This window comes from Manis javanica, chromosome 12, assembly GCF_040802235.1.
Source record: "Manis javanica isolate MJ-LG chromosome 12, MJ_LKY, whole genome shotgun sequence".
Classification (NCBI taxonomy): domain Eukaryota; kingdom Metazoa; phylum Chordata; class Mammalia; order Pholidota; family Manidae; genus Manis; species Manis javanica.
In genome coordinates this window covers 44,084,406-44,102,921 of record NC_133167.1, presented here as the reverse complement: position 1 = coordinate 44,102,921, position 18,516 = coordinate 44,084,406, and the positions used below count along the sequence as shown (strand labels likewise).

Sequence of the window (18,516 nt, the reverse complement as noted above, 5' to 3'; positions counted from 1 at the left end):
GCCACAGCCCTAGAGAGGCCTATGATAGGATTTTCTTGGATTTGGGGGACTTCTTCAGATAATTCTTTTGAGTTCAATTCAGTTGAATGTGAGGAACATTCAATATTATTTTCCTAGGTAAGGATGGTAAGAACACTTTAAGAAAAAAACAATCTAAGTTTATACAGCTAGTTGAAAAGACTGAAAGTCATATCTAAGTCTAAAGCCCATTTATCAAATTTTTTTTTCACCACTTAAACCAGAAGCACAGGTTAAAGACTGTTTGCTTTACCAAGAAAGAGGCTCTTAGTTCTCCTTAATAATTACAATATGGAGGTGAGACAGTTGTTTAGTAGGAGCGGAAAGGGATGTGTGTGTGTGAATGGGCATCAGCTTGTCTTATTCTGTATCTGTATCTGGTGGCTGTGAGGAGTGGGGAGGACCTCTTGGAAGACAGCTGGCAGAGTCTGAAGTTGGCAGTTAAGAAATCATGTGACATGGACATAGCAAAGCTCTTTTCTGAAGTGTGTTCATATAGAAATGGCAGGAAGATAGTGTTCCTATGTAGTGGCACAGCCCATTTTTTTCTCCCAACAGAACTGGGCACATTCCTGCTCTGGCATCAGTGTGTCACATCAGTAACTTAGTGATGTAACATGTGAAGCTAATTGTTCAGTGAGTTTAATTGTCAAGTCAAATATATAAAGAAAGGCTTTCTGAAATGCACTTGTGTATTTGCAATGCGATTATTAACCTTGCTGAACCTCAGTCTTGTAATTTGTACATGGGGAGCCCTCTGAAACTGAAGCGTGTCTTTAGGATTACAGATGATGTAAGTAATTTAAATATAGCCAGACTAACCAAGCACTCAGAAACAAACAGCTAATATAATAGTTTGGGATAAAAGCACAGATGCCAATTTTTCTTTTTATGACCTCTCCTCTCCTTTATCAAATATCTTCAAATATATCTGAAAATCGGTACACCATAAATTCTATGCATCTTGGTTGAAGAAAATTTCCATCCCCAAATTCTGATCTCCATAGTATCCTGCCAATGACCTATGCAGCTCTTTGGGGATCCTTAAATAGGGAAAGAGGTAGGGAGTGATTTTTAATTTTGAAAAAAATGAAAGTCTTAGAAATGGTTATAAAATTTATAGGGAATGAAGATAAATTTAGAGAAATGTTGCAATGAAAACATGAAAGCAGCCAGATCAGCAAAATTATGATGAAAGAAAGAAGGGAGGAAGGGAGGAAGAAAAACGGGAAGGGTAAAGAAAAGAAAAAATTGCAGGGTTTGGAAAAGACATTTTAGGACTTGGGAGACCTATGAACCAAAGCGGAATCAAAACATTCCCCAAATGGTCATGTCACTCGCTTTTCCCCATGGGATATTGTTCCTCTAGTAATATAGAAACTAACCCCAAAGGGGGTCAGGTGTACAGGAGAACAAGACCTCTGTTTCCACAATTTGTTCTTTATTCCCAGGAGTTGATCTGCAAATAATGCTTGTTTTAGAGTCCATTGTTATGAAATTGTTTCATCACCCGCCAATTATTAGCAAACATCAGAAATATTTGGTGATTTGAAAGAGCAGGCAGCAGACGAGCAGAGGCTATGAGAGCCGTTCCATCGCTGCAGACATTACTAGACTAATACTTTTTCTCTGCTCGTGTTCACAGTACCGAAAGTAAGCTGCAAGGTGGGCCGGTCTGCGTCCACATCTGGCGTGCCCCCGCTGTCATTTACTCCTCTCAGGCAAGCCAGTGACCTGCAGCAGAGTCAGGTACCACCATCGTTAGCCAGTCGTGATTGACTGCCTGTAATGTGACATGCCAATCGCTTCCCACCTCTGTCTGTCATGTGTTGCTGTAGACAACTTTCGCATTTGCTTTTCTTCTCTGTGTGTATGGGTTGAGGGGATGAGTTGTGGCAGTCTGTGTTTTCATCCAAAAAGGAGTCTTTCTTCCCTATGATTGGTGACCCTTTCTTTGCTGTCTGTTACCAAATCGTTTTTTGTTGTGGTTTCCATCATTCTGTAATATAAATGTAGTAAACTTGTATTAATAGTTCTGTGTATCAGTTTACTATTCCTGGCTTATATAAAAGCAGATTTATATCAGTGTAAAGGATGCAAACACAGGTCTAAGGCATTTCAAAGCACCTGCCTAGTGACTTTGTCTTTCAAACTCTCTTATGCCCTACAGGACCAAATGAAGTATCTCTGAAGGCTGGTTGACCTAAGGCTCATTGGTTTGCAACTATATGGTTTCTAATATTTAGTTCTTCCCAGAGATAAAATGAGGAATTGCCTAGCAGGAAAAAATGACTAAGGCTCACAAAGGTGGAGAAATAGCAAAAAATCCCGAATAAAAATAGTTGAGAATCAAGAGGCTAAATGAGCTACTGTTGCTTTCTCCAGTTAGCTGTTCTAATGGTTGTTGATCATTTACTCTAGTGTATGGTGATGGTCTTAGAGTGTTACAGTCGAAGGGATATGGTGACATGAAGGGTAGAGAGCTCTACACACGAGGTCGTCACTTTTACAGATGCTGCTGGAACCCAAAGAGTCTGAGTGAGTCTCAGTGATATGTGCCAGGAACCTCAGTAAGTTTGCAGAAGGACCAGGTCTAGAACCCAATTATCACATGTCTTATAGTAGCTTATTATTTGATATTAGAGACTGGAATATAAATTTGCTCTCCGTTTTGTTTCTACTAAGAAGAAACTCACTTTGGATGAGTGCCTATGAAAATCATTCATTAACTTGGGGGTCTTTCCCCTTTGGTCAATCGGGAGGAGCTGCCTTATTGGCCAGCTGCTTGGAGCTAGAATGTACTGAGGTCTGTCAGCAACGGGACCAGGACGGGCTGCAAGAACCCAGGTGACTGTTACGGTGAATGCTGGAAAACAGGAAGGTGTCTTTTTGTTTTTGCTTTAACTTGTTCTTAATTGCTTTGGGTGCATTAGAGAAATATTATACCCACTGACATTTGAGCCAGTGACAAGTGACCTCCAGCAATGCCTTTAATCTTGCCTTCCAAACACTTCTGTGGCCTCTTAGTCAAATACCATGTGGAGTCTAATTCCTAGTAAGATTTTCAGTGGTATTAAATTTATCTCAGGTATGTTCCCCATTATCTTTGTTGCCTAAATAAATGATGTGTTTTATCACAGAAACTGATTTGATTAAATGTTGTTCTTTCTTTACGCCCATTAGTAGTTGCAGAACTGTAAGCTACAAAAAATAAACAAAAAATAAAAACTTTTGTTTTACTATACTGTTCCCCACTGTTATCTCTTTCTCCAATTCATAATAAAGGAGTATTTTAGTGGCATTGAGGAATATTGATTTAGATGTTCCTGAACCAGTAAGTTATATTATGAGATTTGTGCCTAAAACTTCTGGTCACTATTGTCTCAAAGTATGCAAAGCAAACTTTGCTAACAATGCTTTTGCCCTTGTTAGGTCTGTTATTTCTAGTTGCTACTGTTCACTCAGTTCTCCTCCTTTGAAGCATTTAATTTTCTAAGAAAATTTCTAAAGACCATTTAGGATACTTAAAACTAGAATTGGGTGTTTTGCTTTAGTTAAGACTTACTAAATTTTTATCAAATTTGATGACTTAAAACAGGCACAACCCTTCAAATATCAATTCAGGTTGATTTTGTAATGATTTCTTTAAATAAGAAAACTTCTTGACACATGAACTCCTATCACAAGTAGTCCATCAGTGGAAGAAGCCAAAACAGCTTCAGAACCAAATACCCGCATTAGATTAAAAATGTATCAGGCAAAAATCCTCAAATGTGAGATGTATTTTTTTTAATCATTCCATTAAAAACAACAAACATCCTCTTATACTGATGATGTGGCCGGCCAGTGGTCAGGCCTCCTGTATTGAGAAAGACAATTTTTAGGAATACAACTAACAAAATCAAAGACTGAAAGGCGGTGCAGCCTGCACACAGTCAACAAGGACCTCAAGAAACCTGTGGTTTCTGCCTGTGCTGCTCAGGGCTGGGACAGCCTGAACAAGCAGAGACACCTCTAACAATTCACAGTAGTCTTCATTTCTGTTTGTCCCTCCCGACCCTACATAATCCTGTGGGCTTCATGAATAAGTAAGGCAAAATATTTCATTTCCTCAACACACTTTCAACAAAATTTTTTTTCTGCCTTTCCAAATTATAAGTACATTTGATGCATACATTAAGTGGAGCTGTTGCTTGGCATTCAAATGGAGAGCATTTGAAACTAAACATTCTTAAGCTGAAAGAGATCTCAGAGACAATCGCATCCAGCCCAGCATTTCATCAAGGATGAACCCAAATCTCAGGAGGTTAACGTGGCTTTTCCAGTGTGTCACCATTAGTGTGTGACAGAACCAGGGCCAGTCATCAGCATTTACTTATTCCTTCTTTGGTCTGGTTTTTGATGAGTCACACAGACTCAGGCGTGGACCCTCCCTGTTACAGATCACTATGTGAGAAAGGGAAGCCCAGAGACGCCGCAGAGACATGAGTGTGTATAGTGCCATGCCCACATAACTTTTTATTTTTTTTCTCCAGTGGAATATAGCCAGGGGTTTATTCCTTGTTTTCATTATTCCTGAAAAACTTCAGAAATGCCAGAGATATGCTGTTGTCATAAAGTACATATGCAGTGTAATTCTCAAAAAAAAAAAGCTTAAAAATCAAATGTGTGAACTTCATATGGATCCTGTGGCTGCCGTACGAATATGCCTTGCAGAGCACTAACTGCTGAGAGTCACTGGCCAAGGCTGCACTCAGCAATGTCACTGTGTCCTATGGAAACCACACTTTCCACTGAGGATGATGTGCGCCAGGGAACCTGAGGCCAACCTAGTCCCAGAGACCCAGGACTCTCCGGACAATGGAATTTGGCTGCAAGGCTCTCCAGTGATCTTGCTGAATTTTTCTTAGACTACAGGGCAGTGGGTGGGGCCTGGGACTAGTATAGGGCACTTCCATCCATCCTTCCATCTCTATTTCCATCCCTCAGGGTCAGCCTTGCTTCACAGACAGGTCTCCTGGTCCTTTCTCAGCTCCTTCCCCCTAGAAATTTCCTCTAATAAAAATCTTTGCATGTGTAACTCTGAGCTGGAGAGTTTTAAGAATCATCTCCAGGTTGCCAGAAAAAGGCCTTTTAACTCACTTGTTGTTGTTCAGCATCTTTGTTGTTCTTTCTTCTTTTTGCCTCTGTTAACTAGATAGCAACTTCTATCCCAGTGGCCTGCAGCCTGGTGTCCGTCCTGTCCACTCTTAACATGCTTTGCAGTACATAGGTCATTAGATCTCAATGTTGCTACCCTCGTCTGTTTTCCCAGGGGCGTCCTTGCTAGGCTGTCCATCTGCTGCCAAGATAAGATTAGAAGGATGTTAGTGGAAGCAGCAGGAAGTATTTTCAGGCTGTTTCATCCTAGCAGTTTTGTTCAGTCATAATTTAGGAGAAGCAACCACACTTGATAAAGAGGCTCCTTAAACTGACCCATCTTCATAGTAGATATTTTGTATTTGAAATTATAATAAAAATCTTTGAAGTCAGACAATTCAAGCAGAGTGCTTCAGGGAGAAGGAAAGAATGTGCTACAATTAGTGCCTGACTGGTGACTACCTAGAGATGGCCACCAGAGGAGTCAGGGGAAAATACTATCACTGGGTTCCAGCAAAAAATAGAATAGAGCAGTAGGGAGTAGGTTGTGCAATATCAGAACAACCACAGTGGGAAAATAATGGCACTCATTTCTAATACCTTAAGTGATTACTTGGAAAAAGAGAAAATAAAAGGCTTACCTGTGAGATTGAGGGAGGTACATAATGTTAATAGCCTGCTATCAAAACATCGGAAAAACAGCCTTCTGTATTCCCAGCTCTCCACCTTCTTCTGAAAGCAGAGACGGCATCAGGTCCCTTTGTATCACCTTTTATGTGAGGTGCTCTCTCTCTCTCTCTTTCCATATATATCTTTTCTGGAAAGACATTTTATTAACTTGAATTTACACACATAAGGGGTGATTTACATCGCTGTGATTTGTGTGAGGAGGTTTCACTTGTCTTTTACAAAAAAAGTTTGTCATGAAAATACTCAAATACACTAAACAATAGCCAGAGAACTCTAACAGACCCCCATAAAAACCATCATCGAGCTTCATCGTTTACCAGGATTTGACCAAACTTGCTTCATCCACCTTCTTTCCTCCCTCCCATCCTTCCTTCTTTCCTGCGTTCCTCCTCTCTTCCTCGCTCCACCTCCACTTCTTGCTGTGATAAGTGAAACTCCAGACATATGGGTCCTTTCATCGCTACATCTTTGTCTGTATGCACTTTTGAAAAAACAGAGACCTTTGCCTGCATAACCAGTGCTGTCTGGGCACTTGAATGGGAACAATAAGCCCTTGTTAATATCATCACCTAGTCCCCCAGATTTAGATTTCCCTGACTGCCTCAAACATGACTTTTTCCACTTGGAGTTTTTAGAACTTAAGCTTTGTTGTATCTACACTGATTAGTAAGAGGAGAGCTCATGGAGGCATTTGCATGGCTAATGCTAGATTGGAAAGGGGGAAGGAAATTAAAGACAACCCCTGGGTAGCTATTACTGGTGCTGTGTGTATGTGGCCATAAAAGTGATTCTGTTTTGTGTTCACTGCCCTATCTTAGGACACCATGGACTCTTGAGGTGGTTGCAGGAAGATGAATCATTTGCACACTAAATCCCAGTCGAGCCCCTGGGACAGTGGGGTCCTTTGCTGTAGGCAGGAGTTAGAGGTAAAATTCCATGATTTTTCTTTAAATTGTGCCTGCTGTGTTAGACCATTATGACCAGCAAGCTTGTACAATCACTATAGCTCATGGCTCTATGTATTGAAGCATATATGATGTATTTATTTCCATTATCTGTATTGGAAATTATGTAATTAGAAAACACAGAATTAGGAAATGTTATTTGCAACTAGTTGGATGAAATTGAAGGACACATGCTAAGTGAAATAAGCCAGAGACAAAGACAAATACAGAACAATCTCACTTATATGTGAAATCTAAAAGAGTTCAACTCGTAGAAGCATAAACTCGAATGGTGGTTGCCAGTAGTTGGGGTTTTGGGGAATTGAGGGTGGAAAGCTTCAACTATGCAAGATGGCTAAGTTCAGGAGATCTAATGTAGAGCCTGGTGACTCTTATTATTACTGTATTCATCCTTGAAATTTGCTGTGAGTGGGTTTTTAAGTATTGTCACTTCACACACACAAAAGACACATATGTGAGGTGACTGAAATGTTATTTGACTTGATTGTGGCAGTCATCTCACAGTGCTTTACATATACCAGAAGAGCAAGTTGTACACCTCAAATATACATACATTTTTTGTCAGTTACACATCAAAACTGAAAGAAAATTGAGATAAAATTAAAGAGACACAGAAATAGCATAGCAGATACATAGGGAAGAAGAAACTGATATATAGGACCTGGTAAGGACATTTAAAAGAACAACACTGATGATGATAATAATATTTGGAACAATAGCTAATCATTAGAGAGAGCCCTTAGTCCTTTTTTTGCCTTCTCTGCTACTTAAAGTCTTATTCCTCACCCTTCCCAACTCCGAAGAACGAATTTTCAGTTTTCGGTTACTACCTCAAACCACAGATGTCTGTGTGTCATCCAAGAAGCAGTGGTTGGGCGCCTACCTAGTGTCAGGCAGTAGGGATTGTGATCAATAAACTAGGGCTCTACCTTCCATGAGATCAGTCTAATGGGGAAGAAAAACGTGCTCTAGAATGAGAAGCTAAGACAATCAAATTCCAGTAGGTAGGGGATTGGCCGTGCTTGCTCCAGTCGGGAGGTGGAAGGTGAGTGGGACACAGGGACCTGTGTTCAAGTGAGAATGTCAGCACCTAGCATTTACAGGGGCTGTGCGCGCATGGATTGGACACAAGGCTGCCAATGCGCGCGAGCACGGCAGGAAAGGCTTAAATGGGACCGTTCCCAAGCGGGAGAAAAGATGAAGCCGACTCCGAAGGCAGGTGGACTCCTCACAGCGAAGGTGCGCCCATGTCACTCCCTCTTGCCGCAGGCTCTCCTCCCTCTCCCTGCCCAGGAGGCGAGGCCACGGCTTGTCACCCCTGCAGGGGCGCGAGGAGCGGCCGAAACGAAGCGGGTGTCCTGTGGCGCGGAGGGAGGCTCTCGAGCGCGAGCGGCTGGGCTGCTTTCCGAGGTGGCTGCGGCCGCCACGCTGACGGCTGAGGCCATTCCGGTCCCGGCCGGAGAGGTGCTCTATATTTTGAAGAGCACTATACCCACAGGGTAGCAATTAAATCCAAATTAAAGGACGCAAAGTAGTTATTGAAGGAAGGAGTCCCTGTCGTCATCAATTCCAAAATCTATTCAAGTTTACAATGAAAAGAAGGACATTCCTCACTTTTCATAGGCACTTGGGTTCTCTACTGGTCTGGCTTTCCTCCCCATTCCTTCAGTGACCAGGTTTAATTTATGGGAGCTCCAGCTTTGTCTTCAGAAAAATCCTTTTAGGAATAGTAGGGATTTTGTGTGTGTGATTTTGTATGAACCTGAAAGCCGGTACTATGGGTCAAAGATATAACCAATAATAACAACAAATTGACACTACTAATACACAGTGCTTGAAAGTCTTTATTTGTACTTATATGTTCTTCACAATAACCATTAAGATATTGTCATTATGTCCACTTAACAGAAGTGAAAATTGACACATAAGAAGGTTAAGAATTTACATCAGAATCACCCATTTTGTCCACACAAAATCACATCTTATGTGTTGTTCACAGAATCCCACTTGAGCGGTGGCATGGCCAGGAGTCAACCGTAGGAATCTGATTCTGGATTTTGCACTCTTTGCTCCAGGACTCTGGAATCCATGCTTTCCATCATTATCACTTCTCAAAATATCCCCTTTATCTAAAATACTTTTCAAGGTCTCTTTCCAAGTACTGCTTCTCATCTGCTCTGAAATAAATACTCTCTGCTCTCCCCAGTCCTAAAAAGCTGTTCATTTGAATCCACCACCTATATGTGGGCTGCCCCCCATATTGCCCTCATTCCTTCAGTTTTCCCACTTGACCTGCTATGTCCAACCTTTCCTCCACCCCAACCCCATCTCTTTCTCCCTCTTGACTCTCCCACCAATACCTAAGTAGCTGCCTCTGTGAAAGACGACCTGCTCTCTTCTACTCACTAAATTCAGAGGCTATGTCCTTGAGTTAACTGCGAGCAGTATCTGCCATTACGTCCTCCTGGTCACTCTTGATCCCTTTTCCCAGAGGTTATACCATCTCTCCTGGATTTTTCTTCTTTCTAATTTTAGTTTGTCTGTTTCCTTTTCCATTCCCTCACTCTAGGTATGTGGTGATATATGCTCTCTCCTCTGCGCTGTGCATTTCTCTCTGTAGTTTCACTTTCTCTGCATGGTCTCACTGGCTCTTCCCAAAATCTACATCTCCACAAGATGTAACTAAATCAGTTACAAAGCAGCCAAATCTGAATCTTCAGGTAAGGCCTGAACGTCATGTATTATTAAAGCTACTCAGGTGTTTATAATGCCCTGGCAGGGTAGAATAACACTGACAAAAGTCTATGTATTCACATTTTAAGTGAATTTTATTAAGAGAAAAGTAATTGCACAATTTATAGTGTAGCTACTGTTATAGTCAAGTACTAGTATTAACTATTCTACTAGTACTAACCTAGCTACTAGTAGAACATAGGTAGAACAGGTTTCTGTGGGAGGGGCAGCTCCTGCTGTCCATGGTCCTCCCCAGCTGTGAGCCACAGCATTCGTTATTTCAGTTGCAGCATTTCAGGAAATGAATTATCTCACCATCCGATGAACGGTGTCCCTCTTGTATATCATGTTATCAGAGACAGAGAAAATCATCTGTTTACTTGATTTCCATAGACAGACTCTCCGAATGTATGCTTTCCTAAAAATTAGGGGAGATGCCTATGCTTTGTAATGCCCAACAGGAACAATTACAAAGATAATGTTAGGTAAAACATCTCATAAAATATCTTCAGCCCACCCTAGAATCATGTCTCACTGTTCTCTAAAGACTTTTCTTTTATTTCTTCTGGGAACCTCCTTCCTTTGGCTTCCTCCAAATACCATCCTTCCCATTTTATTTTCTTGGGCAGTTTAGCTCTGAAGCCTCTTCACAACTACAAGCCTGACTTTGCAAACCAAAGGATTCCACTATGTATGCTCTGCCATCTAGCTTTCCATCTTTTAGTCAAACAAAAAAAAAAAAACCCCAAAAACCAGAAGGAAAAAAAAATGGAAAGGCTTAGACATTTTCATATTCTCCCACCTGTGCCTACAGGAAATACACTTATATTATCCATTGATATAAATCATGGGATGTGCTGTAGGATATAAAAGGAGTCACAATAAAATTTGGTTTAAAATAGCAATTTTTCCTGAGAGATTTGCTTTTATGGATGGGTATAAAAAATGTTAATAACAATGTTTATCTCTAGGTAAAGAAGTGTGGATTTGTATGCTGTATTACTTAGAAGATAAAGTTCACTTATCTACTAAATATTTTATTATATGCTATATATAAATCACAAATTTATATAAAATATTTTATAAATATGCATTTTTATATATATCATATATGTAAATTATATTATATATACATTTTATAACCAGAAAAGGCATGAGTACAGAAAACATTCTAGTCTCTTCTGTCACCTGCCATTCAGCTGTTTCAGAATTATTACAAAATACTTCCAATAGACTGATCAGAATTCATAAATACTCCCTGACCTCTTACACCAACTTCCTTTCCCATTACTTCATGTAATCTCCTTTCATTTTTGACTTAGATCTCACCTTCATTTTCTTTCATTCGTGCATCTATCCATTCACCCATTCAACAAAGATTTATTGGACCTCACTGCAAGAGACACCATGCTTGGTGCTGTGTAGCCAGTCTATAAAATCTTCATTTTCTCCTTTTTAAATTCTTTTCTTCTTAAAAAGAGTCTGTGTTCAAATTCCAGCTCCCCCTCTTTCTAGTGGTGGAATCTTGTACAAGTTACTTAACTTCTCTGTAAGATATTAATAATAATTTGAGCAAGAAAACTTCTTTAAAAATACATATTTCAGCAAAGAACTTTAAAAAGTATAGTCTATGGAGATATATTTTAAAAAGAAATATATTAGGAGAGGAAAAAGTCTATGATGCCATATAAGCTTTAGCACAAACTCTGAGGATTGAGGAACAAGTGGGAGAGTTTCATTGAAGTTGTGTTGACTGGCAACATTCCCTAAAGTATAGACAAAACAGAAGTTGTGGTAACTAGGTAACTACACATTGTGGTGAGCGTTTAGTGATGTATATAATTATCAAATCACTGTTGCACACCTGAAACCAATAAAATATTACATATTAACTCTGCTTCAATTTTTAAAAGTCCTAAGGAAGGTTTTTTGCTGGAACATGGTAAGAAAAGCTTGTTTCAGCTCTGAAGTAGATGTTAATAGATGCCTGGCAATCAGTCTTTAGAAAATTCCTATTACTGTGTTACCCAAACTTTTTTTGTTTTTTTCCCCCAGCCAATTTCAGGGTTCTCTTCCTTGAGAAAAATATAAACAGAGGATTGAAGGTGGATAATTATCTTTTCTAAAAACTCACATCCATCAAAAGAATCTTAAAAGCTAAAGATGGCGAATAGACATTTCCCATATGTAGGGTTTCCCAGCACTGTGTTCAGACACCTCCAGCCATGTGGTATGCCTGTTATCTAGGCTGGGAATTGAGATTTCTAGATCTCATCACAGAGAAACACATGTGCCCTTCAATATCCAGAGGCTGAGGAGCTTTTCTAGTGTAAAATTTTATCACTATTGTGCTGGAGTCCAGCTCTAGCTGAGGTGTGGGTCACGAAGGAAAGGACAGTATCGGTGAGTAAGGAGATAAATGAGGAGACGAAACACCCAATGAAGGTTGTAGCATCTCCTGACATCAAGCGGCAGGGTCTTTATTTTTTTCAGGTCTGTATCTTTTTAAGGTTTCCATAATGTTAAACATTTTTCTTTAATCATGAGTAATACAATCCTTTTTCTGTCAGTTTACATAATTCAGCTTATTACCCTTAAGTAAGTATCATCATTTCTTCTAATAGTAGCCATTTAACATGTAATTTTTAACTTTCCCCTAGTCTGTTGTGATTACTGATTCATGTAAGCTACGTGCTAAGTACTAAACAGAAAATGGCATGAGACAGTGTTTGGGATAAGTGTGTGGGCTATGATTTTTACTTATAAGCATGTAAAATTATATAGAGTTTAAGATATGTGTCTAAGGCTCTATAAAGTTTAAGCAGGTTATATAAATGCAAGCTGTATGTCTTTTCGTTATTAAGTGTAATGCTATATTATTAATTAAATTCTTACACATGTGGGTTAAGGCTTACCTCTAAAGTCTAGGGATGGTCCTCTTATCACATAAGTTTTAACATTCCTCAACATTCCTATGAATACAATAAAAACGCCTTATTCTTTCATAATATTCATTACCCAATTTCAGATGTTTACACCTTTCCTCCTGCATCTACAGGCACTAGGGCCTTGCAGTCCTCTTTATCTTTTATATAATAACACTAAATCTGCTCTTACTACCTTACCATTAATATAATAATATTTTATCATAAATTTATTATAAACTTCTATATATGGGATAATTATAAATGTAAATCTTCCTATGTTGCTCATAAATTCTTTCTATGAGGGGGATACCAAAGGTATGTTCTAATATTATAAAGCAAAATAAGGGGGGCCCTGGGCAGTGGGGACTATCTTTATTACTTTGCTGTTTCATATAAGTTTATTGGGAAAATGGGTTTTTCTATGGCCCAGGTTCCCATAACTTCTTCTCTGGCAATATTCTAAAGAAATCCTGGTTAGTCATGTTTCAGTTCTTACAAAGGGGAGGACAAACTGCATCTATCTACTTTTAAGAGAGGCCTGGGTTGTCCTGCCTCACTTATTTGTGGCAGTATGCCTGGAACAGTTGGTCCCATAACATAGTTTTTGTTTCCGGAATTGCTGCTTTGATCAATATTTTGGGTTGTGTTATTTACTAAAGATCAATAAATCTTAAATACAAAAGATTTCCCATATATGAGCCCAACCAACAACATCATAACTGCAAAACTAAGTGCAGGAATTAGCAGGGGCCAGCTATGAGGTTTCCTGTGTTCAGGATTCCTCCTCGTACCTGGACCTTGTCAAACAGCATGAGTAGCGTGGCCCACGCCACCAGTGTGTTTCACAGATCATCTCACGGTCTGATGAAGGATAGTGGTTTTTATTCCAATTAGAAAACTGCTCTTACATTGAAGGGAGTGCTTCAATAGAAATAAGCAAATAATGCTTTTGTGCAAATTAGATATAAATTCAGCCCTCTTTTCATACTTGCACTTTAGTAGTTCTGTGCAAATGATCCACAGTCACAGGGTATTTTTGCTTGGCACTAACAGCCAGTAAAAACAAGAGGTGTTCCAGTAAATATTTGTTGACCTAATTTGCTCTCACCCCACAATGGAAGAAAGAACTGCTCTTAGAGTGTTTGATTTTTGCATCTAGCTTGTTTTCATATGAGGCCACTTGCTGCCATAGTGGCCACTATTGATCTACTGATCCTTGGTTCCTCGCCTAATGGAACTTATCTCCACATGTAGATGGACCCAATCACTTCTGATATGTTTCCACATGTACTACTACAGCTTTAAAATATTTTAATAAAATTTTAGCATTGGAAGTTTAATTTTAAAAAGACTTTTATTGTTTCTTGAACACACATTCAGTAAATAGAAGAGAGTAAGATAAAAAAGGGACAGGAGGAAATAGCAGTGCATCTGAAAATCTAAGGCAACTTCCATCACTTTACCCACCAAAATGTCTACATATCGCTCCCTATCCCTCCCTCCCTGCCTCTCTACTCCTTTCTCCCCACCCCTCTCTCTCTGCCTCTCTCTCTCTCTCTCTCTCTCTCTCTCTCTCTCTCTCTCTCTCTCTCTCTCTCACACACACACACACACACACACACACACTTTTCCAGTGGGCTCCATCACTATATTTTGTTCTCTCACACTCACTTGAACGACACAGCCATAGTAAAATCAGTCTTCTAAAAACCGTTTCACACTTTTGTTTAATAAAAGCCTAATTAATAGAAAACCAAGTTTCCAGACAATTTTGAGGGACTGCAATGCTCCATAGTTACTTTACATGCCCTTAACGCAATATCTTAGGTGCATTTACGACCATATCAGGAAACGTGGAGCAAAGAAAAAAATTAACCCTACTTCCCTTGACCATGTTTCCTGTTCGGAAGCCCTCTTAGAACTTCTTAAACATGCGTGGACATGACAGCACTCCCCAAAGAATATTTTTTCATATCAAGTCAAGACCACCTCATCAGTGATGGGTAAAGAAGGAGACTAACTAAGCAAAGGACGTGAAAACACCTGTTACTGGAGCACGTGGGCTCAATACAGAGTTGATTTGAGGTTATTGATACGCACATCATCCTCTTGAATATCAGTGTGATTATGAAATCCCAGTCTTGCTACCATGCCTAAAAGAAACTTTAAACTGGATGGATACAACAAGTTTTCTGAAACTCCAGGATTGCCTGAGAATATATTTTATTGATTCTACTTTGCTTCCAAATAAAGCATAACAAGCAGAAAATAAAATGATGTGGAGAGAAAAACACTGGTCACTGTCTACTTCTAGGGTTGTTCTATGAATGGTGCTTTCAAAAGCCCTGACCTGGAAGTGAGGCCTGAAGGCCTTTTTATTCAGCTCTGTCCATCCGGCCCTCTTTCTAGCTCGCTGAACTCATAGGTCCATCATGGCGCCTTTGCCAGTGGTTCTGTGACTTTTCAGTCTCTTTTGTCCTTTCAGCCTCTTAGTTATTCTGTGCTAATACACTAGTCAACTCTTATTTAAAAAGTCATTCATTTTTATTTTTGTAACTTCAAAACCCATCTTCCTGATTGGTGGGAAAAAAAGTCTTCTTGAGTCTGAGAAGCATATGATGTGGTAAATGCTTTAGATGTTTTTTTTTATTTCAAGAAAATACGGATTGACAACAAACAATGTTAAGGACTTCTGCCCTTATTGTAACCAAGAGGGTCAGATCATCTCTCTGCATGCAGCGACTATCATTGTATCTTCTGTATTAGAAAGAAAAGGAAAGTCCAACTTTCACCCCAATGTGAACATGAGCAAGGAACTCTACAAGGTCTCTCACATTCTTAACTGTCAGCAGCATAGGTCACAGCCTATTAAATGTTAATGTAAAATTAAGTATTTTCCCAAGTGATCTTGTTTCCAAATCCTCCATCCAATATGAAATAAACATGACATGACATTCTTTTTAAGTGATCCAAATCATACCAGACCTCAGAAGAAACAAATCACAGACACTTAATAGTTATGCAGCTATTGCTTTCATTTATGTATTTGTTAAGCTATTTAAAAAATGCATCTGCAGTGATGTCCACAGAATAGATTATGTATTAAGAATTAGGGCTTTCTCTTCTGAAGGTAGGAACAAAGGTCAACAATTTAATTACAAAGCCCTTGCCTAGGCTATGTGTAGGTCATTTTTCAGTGAGGAAAAGGCAGTTCTAAAGAACTGTTTCTCTTGACTCTGTTTCAGTGCTGGAGAGTCAATTATCTCTTGTGTGATAATAAAACAAATGTTTACAAATTCCCTTAAGGAAAAGCTATGATTTTTCTTATTAAAATTACCATTGTTGGGGATTATCATGACTCGAGTATTGGACAGCTACTCACAGCCAAGAGCCTACTCCTCTTGCACATCACTTTTATTGCTGTGCATACATGTTTTTCCTGAAATAGAAAAAAAGTGAATACTGATTTTGAGTCAGCTCAAAATTCAGTCAAGCTGAGAATCAGCTGAGAAACGCTGTCAGTTAAGCGAACAGACAACAGCCACAACGACAAGGGCTCGCGCTGCTGGGCTGCATAATGTCCAGCCTGGGGGAGAGCAGAGGTCAGAAAGTTCTTTATCTTTGGCTCCCCTCACAGCTGTTCCCATCTTGGCCACTAGGAGGAGCTAGTGAAAAGGCAAAGCTGTTAAGCAGCTCTGCCTAGCTCAGAACTGCAGTAGCTTCTCATTTTCTTTAGGACAAACAAGAAGTTCGTTCCTAAGACTCACTAGGATTCTGCAGGTCGGGCTTTCTCTTTTTGGCTCTCTGCAGCGTTCTGAATTCTTTGCTTTCTAGGTTCAGTCATATGCTTTCTTTTAGCGTTTTGATCTCACGGCCCTCTTACTGCGAGGCTATTATTATTGCACATGCATCTGTGGAGGCCTCTGGCATTCTCTACAGAACATTACCCCACCAACCCATTCTCCATCAGTCCTCTGTTTATTATTTTTATTCCAACTGATAACTGTTTCTCTGGGAAGCAATGTGACATTGCCTCTGTGACATCCCAGTCTGGATCAGAGTCTTCTGTAATAAACTGTCAGAAAATGGCTGGTCTCCTTTACACTAATATCAAGTAAAATAAACTTATTCTTTTAGTTTTTTTGATAAATTCTATGTTCCCCAATAAATATGTAAGTTCCATGAATTTTCATTACATAAGAGAGTGACTGACACAAAGTGGCACTAAATAGTTGTTTAAGGAACACAGAAATTAATAAGTGGCGAGTATCGTAGCAAGGCAGATTTCCTTAAACTTACACTAGTCTGAATTAACCAGTGCTGGTGTTTCCTCCTGGTACAAAATGCCTTCTGGCAGAAGTAAGACTTTCCCCAGGAACTTTCCAGCAAGAAGAATAATGGAGTTAATGACTTCATGTCAGATAATTCATTATTAGCATGGACACAGATACAAGTTTCACAGAAAGAAACTCCAAGATAAAAATCCCTCATGTTTTGTTCTTATTACATGCATAAAATCAATTTAAAAAGTTTACACTTTTTCTTCCCATAGAAGTTAATAACAGGATTTAGGGTAAAAGATGGCAGTGTACGAAGGCAAGGCAAAAACCTCCTCCCCAAATCACATAGAACATGAAAATACAGCAAATACAACTAGCCTTGAAAACAACCTGAAGACTACTGACTTCCTACATCTGGGGAAGAAGACCCTACAGAAGAAGGTAAGGTGGCAAAGCCATGATCTGGTGGGACCCAAGCCCTTCCCCCACTCTGGCCAATGGGCAGAAGGAAGAGGAAAGGAGAGGGGAGGGAGTGGAAGCCCAGGATCGCTGAATAGCTGGCCCTGGAGATCTGCTCTGGGAACGTGAGCCCACATTGCATGATGCCCTGGTGATTGGTGGGGCTGGAAACACTTGGGGAGGAACACTTGGGGAGGCTGAGATACCAGCCTCCTGTGCATAACAGGGATGCTCTACTGGCCTTTCTGAGAAAGAAGGCAGAGTGGGCAGTTTGAAAGACTTCCAGGCAGTGAGAGGGGTGACAGAGGGGCAATGATTGCACAGTGCTCTCTGCTTAGGAAAAAGGTTAGGTGGACATAATCTCCCCAGCCCACCCTCAGCCCAACAGGCTGAGGTTTTGGTAGTTTGCATCTTTCATAGAACTGGCCCATTTAATCTAAATTGTTAAATTTGGAATATAGTTGTTCATACTACTTATTTGTTTAATGGCCATGGAAGCAATAATGATTATCCCATTTTCATTTATTGTATTCGTAATTTGTGTTTTACTTTCTTTATTCCTTTCTTATTATGTTAGTTTTGCTTGCTTTAGACCTGTTTTACCCCTTTTCCCTAGTTGCCTAAAGTGGAAGCTTCAGCTACTGGCTTTAGATTTCTTCTTTTCTAACAAAGACATTTAATGCTATAAATTTCCATGTAAGCCCTATTTTCATTGCGCCCTCTAAATTTTGATGTAATATTTTCATTTTCCTTCAATAAAAATTTTTTTTAAATGTCTCTCAAGACCTTATTTTTGAGCCAGTGCTATTTAGAAGTGTGTGGTTTAATTTCCAAATATTTGGGATTGTCCATGTTAGGCTGGAGGAAGGAAAAACAAGGACATGCAAACAGAACAGAGAGATGCCATAGGGGGAGAACAGACCAGACCACAAGGTCCGTGCCTTATATGGAAAGGAGACATCTCTTCCTGAATTCCATCCTTCTGATGTGCCAGCTAAGACCCGAATGTCAGCCTCCTCCTTCTTGGAAGGAAAAAAGGTTCTAGTTGTCTATTATGTCACCTTTAGCCAATCATACCTCTTCTTGCCCCCTAGGATAGCTTGCCCACTCCTCCCCCTCCTAATCCCTTATAAGCCCCTACCTCCCTGACCAGATGTGACTTCCCCAGCCTGTAATACCCAGACGGCGGAACATCACCTGGGAGTTGCACTAAATAAATAGTGCACTAAATAAATAGTTGTGGCCCTTTGTTGCCTCTCTTTGCCTGCTTATTTCGGCTAAAATTTATCTTACACTCCAGATGTG

General features: G+C 39.8%; 1 protein-coding gene and 1 long non-coding RNA gene across 12 annotated transcripts in view; both read left to right on the top strand.

Moving 5' to 3' along the window:
- Positions 1 to 18,516, top strand: part of FSIP2 (fibrous sheath interacting protein 2) — a 203,027-nt gene that overhangs the window by 45,156 nt on the left and 139,355 nt on the right. The gene's annotated exons all lie outside the window — the stretch shown is intronic.
- LOC140845033 (uncharacterized) lies at positions 1,774 to 17,988 on the top strand. Of its 3 annotated transcripts, none has more exons than XR_012123655.1 (3): positions 1,774 to 6,773; positions 9,382 to 9,532; positions 17,025 to 17,988. It is a non-coding gene; the product is annotated as an uncharacterized lncRNA (long non-coding RNA). The 3 variants fall into 3 exon arrangements; XR_012123654.1 differs by having other exon boundaries at positions 8,812 to 9,532; XR_012123656.1 differs by lacking the exon at positions 9,382 to 9,532.